The sequence below is a fragment of the Lithobates pipiens genome, unplaced genomic scaffold, assembly GCF_037356315.1.
Source record: "Lithobates pipiens isolate NorthernLeopardFrog02 unplaced genomic scaffold, aLitPip1_a1.2 Scaffold_27, whole genome shotgun sequence".
Classification (NCBI taxonomy): domain Eukaryota; kingdom Metazoa; phylum Chordata; class Amphibia; order Anura; family Ranidae; genus Lithobates; species Lithobates pipiens.
Genome location: NW_027507788.1, coordinates 76,697,010 through 76,710,718, shown reverse-complemented (window position 1 = coordinate 76,710,718; position 13,709 = coordinate 76,697,010).

Sequence of the window (13,709 nt, the reverse complement as noted above, 5' to 3'; positions counted from 1 at the left end):
CAAGCTTTTCCAGTGAAAAGGTCACCCGTTTAGAAAAACAAATGGCCACCCCTCCCGTCTTTCCTGGGCCATTTGCTAAATAAAATTGAGGGTAATAGTGGTGCAAAAAGGTGGGATTATAAGTCGGTGAAAAGTGCGTCTCTTGAAGAAACAGCACATCAGCCTTTAACGATTTGTAATATAGGAAGGCCATTCTGCGTTTAACCGGGGCATTTATACCCTGGACATTGTGGGAGACGAATCCATAAGGTTGACTTCTATTAGTGGTCACCATGATGCACAAGGGAAAAAAAAACTGTCACTTACTTGATCCCCAAGGAGCAGGGGGCAGCATTTCCCGTGAGGAGGAGTCCGTGAGGGGGCCAGAGCCCGGAGCCGCGGAGCCGTAACATAGTGGGGAGCAAACACAAAAGGATCAGTAAAGAAATTAGAAAAGGAGATAGTGAAGAGTAAGTGGCCCAAGGGAGAGCCACCTAATAAAATCAAAAGGTTTGTGTAAAACTGTACCAGTTTTAACAGTAAAAACATCATAAATCAAAGGGGATAATTACCCCAATTCCTTTCGGAAATGGTACAGTGTCAGAAGACACTGCACTCCGTCTGATCTCGGTCCTGTCACACCGTGAGAGGGCCGAAAGCAAACTGGGCGAATGACCGCCACTACTGGCCTCCGCCAATCCCTGCAAAACTATCACACAAATGAACATAACATGTGGTAACGGTAAGGGGAGGGAGCCCCCAACATCAAAGTAGTAAACTATCAGTGCTGCATAGAGAAGTTCAACTTATCGCTTGCATAAGTAGGATAAAAGTACTTTCTTGGGGTCTTCCCGGTGAGTTAGCCTCCCATCAAACTAAGAGAAAACCCCAACTATAAAGTCTCAGGCATTATAGCGATAACCACTGTAAAGTTCCAATTCTTGAACCCGCCTACGGGGCGACAAAAAGTTTCGGAGGGTGACAGCCGTCACAATGGTAAAAGAAAACGGAAGGGCATCCATCACTTCAAGAGTTTTTGGGTTTCAACTTGGCCTTGCTTCTGGTTGAGCGCCAGATTGGCGAAAGAGGACACTGAGGTGACTTGGCCGGCGGGGTACGTTGTTGTGTTGGGCGCGGAGAATCCGCATTCTCCACGGAAATCAGGCCCACATATTTACATCTTTAGCAATCCAAATCCCCAAATATTTTAGTTTTTTCTACCACCTTAAGTTTGGGGATATCACTTGGTATGTGACTGGCACCTGTGTTGATCGGGAGTAACGCCGATTTATCCCAGTTAATGACTGACCCAGAAATTTGACCGAACTCTCCAGCCATCCTACACAGTGTGCATGTTTGTTAAAAATTATGCCTCTAAATACCTTTTTTTCACATCTCTTCTGGCCAGTCACGTGACTCCTTGCTGCTCTCCTACTCAGATCTATGGGCTACAGTGGGAGGGGTAAAGCTCTCCCTTTGACATCAGCCAGGAAGGTCACGTGACTGCAGTTCTGATCACTCAGCCCCTCCCACTGTAGCCCTTAGATGGGGGAGAAGCGTGGCCTGGAGTCACCTGACCGACCAGAAGAGATCTGAAAAAAGGTATTCAGAGGCATTGTTTTCAACAAGCATGTACACAACTGTTAAAACATTAGTAAAAATATTCCCAGTCCAATTACTGAAAACAGTGTTACTAAAACAGCACTAGAAAATGATATTAGTCCAATATGATAGTGTGTAGTCTTCCCCATACAATGCAGTTGGTGAGTGATATAATGAGACAGTTCAAAATGGAGAGATGGTTCAGAGCGTAGACTGGGTACATAAGCATTCAGGCAAACCAACTGTCATAGATACACGTCCTATTTCCTCATCTTAATCACCACAAATTTCCAGAAAAGCACAGAGTGTAATCAAATTTATTAAAGAGAAACCCCCCCGTGCATAACAGGACCCCTTAGTAAAAACTGCATACATCAAATAATAGAATCACAAGCATAAAAGTGAAAATGCAGAGGGAGCTCTATCTACACTTAGCCGTCCACGATGGAAAGCACATTTCCTGTCAGAAGCTGCTATCACTGCCGGTTAGGGCACAGGAGGGCTGTGGAGCGCAGAGCGTCACTGCTAAGCTGTCGTATTGGTCATGCCCTGACCAGTTTCGTCACCACAGACTTCAACAGAGGGCATGGCCACACAAAGTACGAACATACCTAAATATCTTCCACTCCGTCCTTCAACCAATCAGCTCCACTTAGCAACTAATGACGTCACATGTCATTCGGCAGCCAATTGGTCAAAGTGTGGTCCTAAAACTAAATGGGGAGTGGAGGCTGTCAGCAACATATAAAATAATTTCAAATGTGAGAGACTTGTCACAAATACAGTAACAATGCATATACAAACACTGCTGGCCGGCAGGTATAGATTGATATACCTTGGTGGGAGATATGTGGAGCGGAAAACATACCAAAGAAACCCCAATATGCAGTCATGGTATTAGCTATTCAGTTCCTAATGGGACAATCAGAGCATACACATCTCCATATAATGTAAATGCAAATCCATCCAGTGGATCTCAGCTAACGAGTAAATAAAGGTCAATCTAATAAGAAATTCCCAATACATACAATAAATCAGAGTAAAAGAGGGTTTAGACATACAAAGAAGTAGCTTTAATTATGCTGACGTCCCATCCATGTACATTCATGGATAAAGTATAGTAAACAGCTACCTCACTGAGCAATAGGTACTGTTAAGAGAGGGGTGAGTGTTTACAATCCTCTACCAACATCCATCATTATGCTCCCTCACATACCCAGTGGATATCTCAGACTGCATAGTAAAGGAAGTAGAACAGTGCGACTGCAGCAGCACACAGTAATAAGGTGCTAATTCTCAAAAATAAATAATCATAAAAATATATTTTTTTTAAATTATTTCAAAAAACTAAATTAAAACACATTGGGACATATATTTATTTACAGATATTTGTTTTAAGAGTGAAAGCACAAAATGACATGGTTAAAAAGGAGGGGCAGTTATTCATAGAAGGAGAGAGCAGGACATCCAGACGCAAAAAAATGGAGAGGAGCAAGCAGGGAAAAATCTAATTCAGAGTCCCTACCCCATACGAGTAAATGATCAAACCAATATTAGACTAAATAAAGCATTGTTCATCAAACATCGGAAACACAATTATAAAGTCATTATAGGCAGTGATGAGCCTTTAAGAATCGCAGATAAAACAGTTGATGTCAAGAGCCCCTTAGGGCATAAAGTATCAACCAAAAAAATCCAATGGGTTTCACGTTTTGAAAGTTCCCTTACCAAATTAGCCCCCCCTCCAGTAGGGTTTTAAATGGTCAACCCACAAAAATTTTAATCCAGAAGGGTCCTGGCCATGATGTATCTTAAAATGCAGAGACACATTATGGTTGTGTTCAGCGATCCTTATTCTGAGTAGCCTTTTCGTGCGACCAATGTAAATTAGCCCACAGGGACATTGGAGAGCATAGACCACATAAGCTGTAAATTGCAGGTTATAAACTCCTTAATGCTGAAGTCTTTGTTGTTACTAGTAGATGTAAACTTATCCAGCGCTCTAAGTTGAGTTCTCACTTCTCTGCAAGCCTGACACTTCCTACAGGCATAAAATTCATCTTTATTCCAGAAAGAGGGAGGTCTGCTTGGAGGATCCAGCACCTTCTTCCCCACTCTATCTGCAAAACTCGGAGTGCGTCGCTAAATAAAGACAGATTTCAGAGGTAATACTAGGTTTAGTGTTTTGTCCATCAGGAGTATATGCCAATGTGAATCAAAGATACTTTCAACTTCCTTGTACTGTGAGTGGAAGCCAAATAAAAAGCTACACTCCTGAGCACTCCTCTCTTGAAGATATATAGTATCCTTCAGGAGTGTCTCTCTTGATGTCAGGACAACCTCCTCAATAATAGAGTCTAAGTTATCTCCAGAGTACCCCTTTTCTGTAAACCTTTTCTTGATCACCAGCGCTTGTGTGTGGAAGTCATCAATTTCTGTACAATTCCTCCTATTTCTGGTGAATTGTCCCTTAGGGATGTTCCTTAACCACATAGGGTGGTGGCCACTTTGAATAGGTAGGTAGCTGTTAGAATCTGTTGGTTTGAAGTAGACTGAAGTGGCGAGTTTATTCCCTTGTCTAAAAATTTTAACATCAAGAAAATTGTTAACCTTATATTGTTCACATTTGAATTTGATGTATTTGTTCCAGCCCAGGTAAAAAAGAGATCGTTGATGTACCTTCTATACATCAGGAGTTGGTTTCTCTTTATCAAGAAGTTTTATCCTCCCATTTGCCCATAAATAAGTTTGCTATACTGGGTGCAAACTTGGCACCCATCGCTACGCCTCGGCTTCAGGAATAAAAATCACCATTAAACCAAAAGTAATTGTGCCCTAGGCAAAAGTCAAGGGCATTCCTCAAAAATACTTTCTGGTTATGTGATAAATCATCTATTTGACTAAGGGCCCAATTAAGTGCAAGTAATGCATCATCATGTTGGATAATTGTATATAGAGATGAGACATCGGCTGTTACTAAATAAACTTCTTCCGATGTAGAAAGATCAACTTCTTGCAGAAGCTGTAGTAGATTCTTTGTATCCCTTAAGTACGCTTTAGTGCGTACAATGCTTTACTGTAAAAAGGAATCTAAATACTGTCCCATTCTCGAGGAAAGAGATCCTATCCCATTAACGATGGGTCTGCCTGGAGGGCAGTGTGCATCCTTGTGGATTTTCAGTAACGTATATATAGTTGGAATTCTACTATAAGTTTGAAGTAGGTACCTCTTTTCTTTAATGGATAGTACATCCATTTGGTATCCTGATTCGACAAGAATATGTAATTCTTTTTCATATTGGGCCGTAGGGTCTCTATTGAGCTTCTTATATGTATCTTTATTCAAGAGCATCTCCATTAATTGATTGTGGTAAAATTCCTTAGCTAAAATAACCACTCCGCCACCCTTATCTGCTGGTCTTATCACAATTTTCTTCCTTCTTTCAAGCGATTCGATCCCTGCTTGTATATATCGAGGATTGACATCTTTTTTTGGGATTATATTGTCTAAATCTCGCAAAACACCAATCCTTTAAAGACTACAACATGCTGATTGACCCCATTAAGGGGATTAAAAAGGGATTTATCGCGTAGTCCACTGTCAACTGTCACTGACGATAGGTTGGTGACTGGCTGGCAGTTTTTATTTAGAAAATACTTTTTCATGTTAACTTTCCTCATGTATTTATGTATATCAATAAATACATCAAATTTATTAATGGATCTTTACAGGCCACACTTTAGGCCTAAATTTAAAATATTAGTCTCATTGTGTGATAAAACAGTGTCTGTCAAATTAAAAATGCCTTTTAGTCCTGTTCTCTCCTTTTCCTGGACCCTTCGTCCAGCTCTACATCCTCTTGTTCGTCTCTCCTTAGGCCTGGGTAGTGAGATCATTCCCTCTCCCATTAGGGTGGGTCCTTCCATTGTGGATCCCTGTATTCCTGTATTAGATACAGTCTCCCCCTTTGTGGTGCGAATCCTTGACCCCAATTCTACCATCCTCTCTCTCTCCCTAAAAAAGGACGGAGGATTGGTACATTTCTCTATTATCCTGTGGTCTTAGGGCTTCATATCTATTATGGACCGGGACTTGATACTGGTTGTTAGTAGTTCGCTGATGATAGACATTAGAAGGACCACCCCTCATCTGTTTATCTCTTTCATGGTCTATGTTTGTCCTAATTGGGGTAGAATGCCCTACTGGTAGATATGTAGACCGCAAGTTGTTTTCTTAATCTCTTATAGGGGGGTCACTGGTACTGGGATGCTGAGACTCATCCATCTGATTAGTACTGCATCTGGTCTCAATCATCCCAGTATTCATTATAGGATTTTTTTGTTGTTGCCACAGATAAATACAGTTAGAATGAAAATCACCTATATCCCTATGGAATTTCTTATGCCTTGTACAAACGGTCGGACATTCCGACCACAAAATCCGTCAGATTTTTTCAGACGGATTTTGTCCGAAACTTGTGTTGCATACACACGGTCAGACAAAGTTGTTGGGATTTCCGATCGTCAAGAACGTGGTGACGTAAAACGCATACGACAGGACTATAAAAGGGAAGTTCAGCACCATGTGTGGCACCCTTTGGGCTCCTTCTGCTGATCTTGTGTTTATCGTGTGTTAGTAGAAGTTTGGTTAGAGATGATTCATGCTTTTCAGACTTCAGATTGTTACTGCTCTACAGTTTGTGCTTGTCCGTGTGTATCTGCTTATAAGTGCGTGTAGTCAGTTTGCATTTGTTTGTCATTGCGGCCTATATTTATATAGTACGCTTTGATTTTCAGTGCTTATTGTCCGCTAGTTTCTGGTTTTCAGTTCGTTCTTTCAGGCCTTGCTGTTTATCGGTGCTTTCTGTTAGTCCGTTCTGACCAGCCAACCGTTTTGTTATGTTGCGTGTACGTACTCGTCGTAGAGTTTGTGCTGTGCAGGGGCTTGGAGTTGGGCTTTTAGCTTTGACACAAGCCCAGTCCATGAACAGGGTGAGGAGGAGTTCATAGAGCAAGAATTGGTTGCTCCAGCGTGACAAATTTTTCGCACATGCCTTTGCTTCGTGAGATTCGGGAGAATAATCCTGATGTTTTCAGGAATTATCTTAGGATGACGGACCCGGTTTTTCACCATATGTTGGCTTTGCTGACCCCTTATATCAGCTGGCAGGATACCTGCATGAGGCAAGCCATCAGTCCGGAGCAGAGGCTAGTTGCCACGTTGCGGTACTTGGTGACAGGGAGAAGCCTTCAGGACCTCAAGTTCTCTACAGGCATCTCCCCCCAGGCTCTGGGGATCATTATTCCAGAGACCTGTTCTTCCATCATTCAGGTCCTGCAGAAGGACTATATTAAGGTAAGTTTTCTCCTTTAACATCACATTCTATGTATTTAATGTTTGCTAATGTATTGTATTTCTTTCATCATTCCATAATTACCATGATTGGAATATGCTGTAATATGCTATGCCCCTTTGCCCTCATGCATGCTGGAAGCTTTTAAACTTCCTTTTTTGTCCTTCATGCATATTTGCCTTCACTAACCTCCCCAACATGCTCTTCTGCGCCCATAAACACCTCTAGCCTAGTCACTTAGCAATGTATTTTTTCAGCTCCATAGTAGTGCTTTCCCATAAAAATACCCCCTGAAATGTGTACAAATGTTATGTGTGTCCTTAAAGAGGAAGTAAACCCTGATGAGTTTACTTCCTCTTTCATTCTCTGCAAAGGTAAAGCATAATGGACTACTATGCATACTATTAATCTAGGCTTACCTGTAGGTCAAAGTGTGTTGTAGGGGTTTACAGCCACTTTAAATTCATGCAGAGTGCCAGAGGCTTTTTTTTTGGTGTGCCAAACTCATTAGGAACCCCCCTCCCCCAACTGCTAAGTCAGCTTATACCAATCCTCTATTTGCTGACTTTGTCAAACCTATACACACTATACCTACCTCTTTTGTGGTCAGATTTATGGATGAATTCATCAAAGAATGTAGTGCAAGGGCCTGCCAGAATACTTTCAAATGCTACTGTTTTAAGTTTGTTTATCCTATTATTATCTTGATAGGTAATAGCAGAATGTAAAAATGTGCTTCCATTTGTTCATTGTTTATTTTGTTGGATTATGACACTTCTTACCTGTCCAGTGGGCTGCCAAAAGTGTAAGTAAGGAGGGTCTGGCCAAAGTATCATACATTATTCATGCATTCAGCTCTCAATTAAGTGGAGAGGGTTACCTGTCCAAAACACCCCCCCCCCCAATTTTTTGCAAAGGGCCATCAGATGGGGTGAGGAATCTAATAAGGGGACCTTATACTTTTGGCTTTAAATACTAATTTCCAAAAATGTTATACTGATGTTGGCCAAAAATGTTTGTGTCTTATCTGCTTGCAATGTTGATGTGCAAAATTACTATTTTTTTTTCTTATTTGACTCCACAGTTTGCTTCAACGCCACAGGAATGGCAGACTGCGGCCTCCCACTTTGCCACCCGTTGGGACTTTCCCAGTTGTGGGGGTGCAATTGATGGGAAACGCGTCTGCATCATCCCACCCCCAACTCGGGGTCCTACTATTATAATTACAAGGGGTATAATAGTATGGTGATGTTGGCAGTGGTGTCAGGTACCTACGAGTTCCTCTATATGGACGTGGGCAAAAATGGCCGGATGTCGGATGGTGGAGTGATCACGCAGACGGAGTGCTACTGGCGTCTCCAGAGTGGCAGTTTGGGCTTGCCACCTCCAGAGGAGAATGTGGAAGGATTCCCATCCGTCTTCGCCACGGATGAAGCGTTTGCGCTGGGGGACCATCTTATGCAGCCATTCCCGATGAGGACCCTCACCCTGGACCAGAGGGTTTTTATTACCGGCTGGCCAGAACCAGTAGAGTGGTGGAGAATGCTTTCGGGATAGCCGAATGCACCTATTTTTGACACCCATCCACATGCGGAATATAAACTGAACCATATAGTGCTTTCCTGCTGCATTCTGCACAATTTTTTAAAAAAGTACTCTCCAAACTATGTGGCCTCAGTTGGGCCTGAGCTTGCCAACCTGACAGCACTGGAAGCTGGCCGTCCTGGCTTGCCCACGAGGTCAGAAACAGATACACGGAGTACTTTGCGTTACTGACAAAAATATTCCTCATTTTCAGTACCATGACAGAAATGTGTGGAGTCCTGAAAATGGCGTGATTGGGGAAAATTCTAAAGTACTGTGGGTGTTATTTACTAAGGCAAAGCCACTATGCACTACAAGTGCACTGCAAAAGTGCATCTGAAACTGCACTTGGAGTGCAAAGTGGATTTGCCTTTGGTAAATAACACCCATTGTCACAGAAAACAACAACTTTACTACAAATACTGCTTTTGTGCATTGAAAAAGGAAGCCACACATTGTTGATAATTAAACTTTTTACTCAAAGCACATTCACATGTGCGTTTATAAAAGGATTTTACAACAAACCCACATTTTTATTGTATATAACATTATTTTTGGTAACATTAATATAACTTGCCGTTTTTGAGGAAACAGGCATGTATCAAAGCATAACATACAAAACTGAGTAACTTACAAAGTTGAACTTTGAAAAGTGAAGACAATATCAGACATGAGTATGTCCAAACTGCGTTGATATTGCCTTCATCACATGGGGTGTCACCTATGTAAAAGCCAAATTTGGAAGATGCACACAAATTGTGATTGGGCATTTTCCTTCAGATTCCATGCCTAATGTCAACATGTGCTATCTCCCATCATGTACGTGTTTTGGGGGTGCAACCCCTTCATCTCAGCCACTTTAGTAGCAAGGAAGGGGTTGCATCCACAAAATGCGTACATTGATCCCATATGATGGGAGATAGCACATGTTGACACACTGTGTGCATCTTCCAAATTTGGCTTTTGCCAAAATATAAAACTGTTTTTTCAAATATAAAATCGATGCTAGCTAGTTTTGGGTGTTTCAGATTCTCTCTAAAGCATCAATGATGTTCTTCATTTTTTGTTGAACATCATTGATGTTTTTCTTGAGATTTTCTAAATCGCGATTGCATCCCATTATCTCCCCGATGAGGATCTGTGCACTTTCACTGGTAAAATGCGATTCTTCTTCCACAACATCCACATCACCTAAAAATAAACCAAAAAACACACCATAGTTACATAGTTAGTCAGGTTGAAAAAAGACATAAGTCCATCTAGTTCAACCACAAAAAAAACTAAAAATAAAAATAATAATATTATCATACAATCCCATATACCCAATTCTATACCCACAGTTGATCCAGAGGAAGGCAAAAAACCCCAGCAGAGCATGAGCCAATTTGCTAAAGCAGGGGAAAAAATTCCTTCCTGAGGCAATCAGATTTTCCCTGGATCAACTTTACCTATAAATGTTAGTACCCAGTTATATTATGTACACTTAGGAAATAATCCAGGCCTTTCTTAAAGCAATCTACTGAGCTGGCCAGAACTAACACTGCACGGAGTCTATTCCACATTTTCACAGCTCTTACTGTGAAGAAACCTTTCCGTATTTGGAGATTAAATCGCTTTTCATCTAGACGTAAAGAGTGCCCCTTGTCCTCTTTGTTGACTGTAAAGTGAATAACTCAACACCAAGTTCACTATATGGACCCCTTATATATTTGTACATGTCGATCATATCCCCCTTAATCTCCTCTTATCAAGAGTGAATAAATTCAGTTCCTCTAATCTTTCCTCATAGCTGAGCTCCTCCATGCCTCTTATCAGTTTAGTTGCTCTTCTCTGCACTTTCTCCAGTTCCCCGATATCCTTTTTGAGAACTGGTGCCCAAAACTGAACCTCATATTCCAGATGAGGTCTTACTAATGATTTGAACAGGGGCAACATGATATCTCTCTCTCTGGAGTCCATACCTCTCTCAATACAAGAAAGAACTTTGTTCACTTTGGAAACCACAGCTTGGCATTGCATGCCATTATTGAGCTTATGATCTACCAAAATCCCCAAAAATGCAGGCATACATCTATTACCTGAAGCTGTGGTCTCAGACAATTTCACCAATTTCAACAACCTCTCCATCGTCCTCTGCTTCTGGTTTTTGTATTTCCCCTTCTTTGTGAGGTGTGGGGTCCCTGTTGTCCTCAGACATCCAGAGTCTTCTCTCCCCTATGAGAATGTAAAAAAGGGGGGGCGTGACCGGAAGTGCTGGGGAGAGGACGCATCTCGGCTGAGCTCCGCCGGCCGGGAGTTAATCCTCATCCATCCGCCGTTCCAAGGCAAGATTCAGGCCGGCGGGCACCTCAGCCTACTCCTCAAGAGTCCCGGGAACGTTTTTATCCCACTATTACTGCTCCGGTCCGGCCGGAGCCCCGCGATTAGGCCCGAGGCCTGCTGCATTGCCTGGACGCCGGCCGCCATCTTGCGGCCTACAGGGACGCCGGAGCCTCCGCGCTCGCGTACCGCGGGCCGCGCGGACAGCGGTGACACGCACCCACCCAGCGGGTGTCGGAGGAGCCCCCCTGAGGCCTGGGAGTGGAATTCGGTGGAGGGGACTGGTGCTGGCAGCCTGCACACTACCACTGAGGACACACTGCAGACTGAGGTAGGCGGCCATCTTGGTACACCCAGTCCACCATTACAGGCCCCTCACACTTCTTAAGGCACTTTCTGCTCCCCCCCCTGTACTGCATACCATCCACTCAGTATATAGAGGCCCTGGAGGGCCTAGTGATGGACATGTGATAACGTACACCTTAACTGGGAGTGCATACGCGGTAGCAGGGAAAATGGCAACGTAATTCCCTAGCACCGCGCCGTCGGAACTTTACACTTGGCTGATAAGGCATATTCATCTAGCATTTCTTGTCACATCTGCCCCAACTACTGCATGCGCTTTTGGGCTACTGGCGGGTATGTATAATACACCCCGGAACCGTCCCCGCAACAGATCACAGCAGAAATCCTCTCCGGTCCGTGGGAAGGCGAAAGGGAAGGGTAAGATGGCGCCCGAACCCCCGGAACCTGATGACACCACACAGCACTCTGACGATAGCCTGTCACAGTTTCCCTCTAACCTAGCCAGCCCTGTGGACACTAACTCTGATGCTTTGCTACAGAAATTCTGCACCATAGTAAGGGACGAGATCACCTCGGCCTCTCGTAAACTGTCTGCTGAACTGGTGAAGGGTCTTAAGGAGCTAGGCCACCGCACTAATCAGTTGGAGGAACGGATGGACCTAACAACCACGGTACTGGAGGGTCATGAGGAAGAGGTGGAGAAACTGAATGCGGAACTTGTAACACTCCAGGACAAACTTGAGGACTCGGAAAATAGGGCCCGCAGAGGAAATTTGCGTATTCGCGGCCTCCCAGAGACCATTACGGATCTCCAGGGTACAGCTACAGCATTCTTTCAGGAGCTTGCGCCTGATATTCCCACGGAACGCCTGGAATTCGACCGGATCCATAGGTCCCTCGCTCCCAAACCAACTGAGGGCCCCCCCAGAGATGTGATTATAAAATTTCACTTCTACAGAACCAAGGAACGACTTCTCCAGGCGGCCAGGGAATTGCCGGACATTACATTCCAGGGAAACTCCCTCCAATTGTTCGCAGATCTTTCCCCGGTCACTATCGCTAAACGGCGGAATATGAAGCCCTATCTGCAAATCCTGCAAGCCAGAAACATCCGCTACCGGTGGGGGTTCCCCTTTAAACTATCCTTTTATCATTTGGGACGTCAGTTTCATGCCTCATCTTTACCGGATCTGAGACGGCAATTCCAGGAGCTACAGTTTGACCTCCCTCCTTCTCAACCCGAAGCAGCAGTGGCCCGACCGGGTCCCTCTCGGGCCCCACCGAGATCCTCACAATCCTCACAGCACGGATCCCAAGCCCTCCGCACTCTCAAGGCTCAGAGGTTTCATGAAGCCTCTACAGACGGACATCGCTAGAAACATGTTGTCCCTACCTTTTGCAAGTTTGTGCTTTGTTTTTGTTCTTTTTCCCTGCCTTTGTACAGCAGAGAGACCTCAGCCTCTTGAACAAGCTGCGACTAACGCCACCAGGAGACTGGAGCAAGACACCTCCGACCCACGATACTGAGGGGTGGTAAGCTGGTCGGTATTTGATTACAGTCAGACTGTGCTGGTTTTCAACTCTGGACGGTAAAGATCCACCTTGCCAGCTGCTGATGACTGGCAGGGAACCTGTTTTGGTCCTTTTATTTATTTTTTATTTTTTTTGGACAAATGATGCACTTTTGGTATTGACTGCCGCCCCCTCCCCCCCCCCCCCCCCCCCCCCCTGATCGCATATGCTTTTTCAAATCCTCATTCCCTTTTCTACCCCCCCCCCCCTTTTTTTTTTTTCTTTTTTTCTCCTCTTCCCCCCCCCCCTCGCCCCTTATGGCCCTGATCTCTGTATACTGAGGCATTGTTTGGGTTCCACTTAGCTGACACCGGGTTCATGTTGATTATTTATGGACAGGGGGTCACCACATGTATTGACCTGTTTTTTTTTGGGGGGGGGGGAGGGGGATGGTGAAATTTTTCTCTTTTTGTCTTTAGTTATTGTTTTCAGTTTTTTACTAGCTCTTGGGGTTTACATCTATATGCCATTGTTGACATGTTCTTTATATTCATGGTTATGGTTTCAGTTAAGCCAAGTGGTCTCCGACGGACCACTGCACCCTCATGATGTGGTACTTGATCCGAACTAACGTTCGAATCAACACCCGACCAGGTAGTGGGATGGTTAACCCACGACTCATAGCAACCTTAATGTTACAGAGTTATTTGTTCACAGCATTGCATGACTCTACTACCTTTCCTGATGTGATACCTTACTTCTTTCTTCCCTCTCTATCTTCACTGCTTCTATCCCTTTTTTTCCCCTCTGGGTTCGCAGGGCGTGTGCTCTGGTTCAAGGTTGATGGCCATTCAGTGCGGTCCCAATGACGATTAACTGGTTGTCCCTGAATGTTCAGGGCATGAACTCACCCCATAAGAGGGTGAAGATTTTTAAATATCTGCGCAAGCAACAAATTGACATTGCTTGTTTACAGGAGACACATTTTTCCGAGACCTCTCATCCTAAGTACTTCGATGCTCAGTTCCCTCAGGTATTTTTCGCAAATGCTCC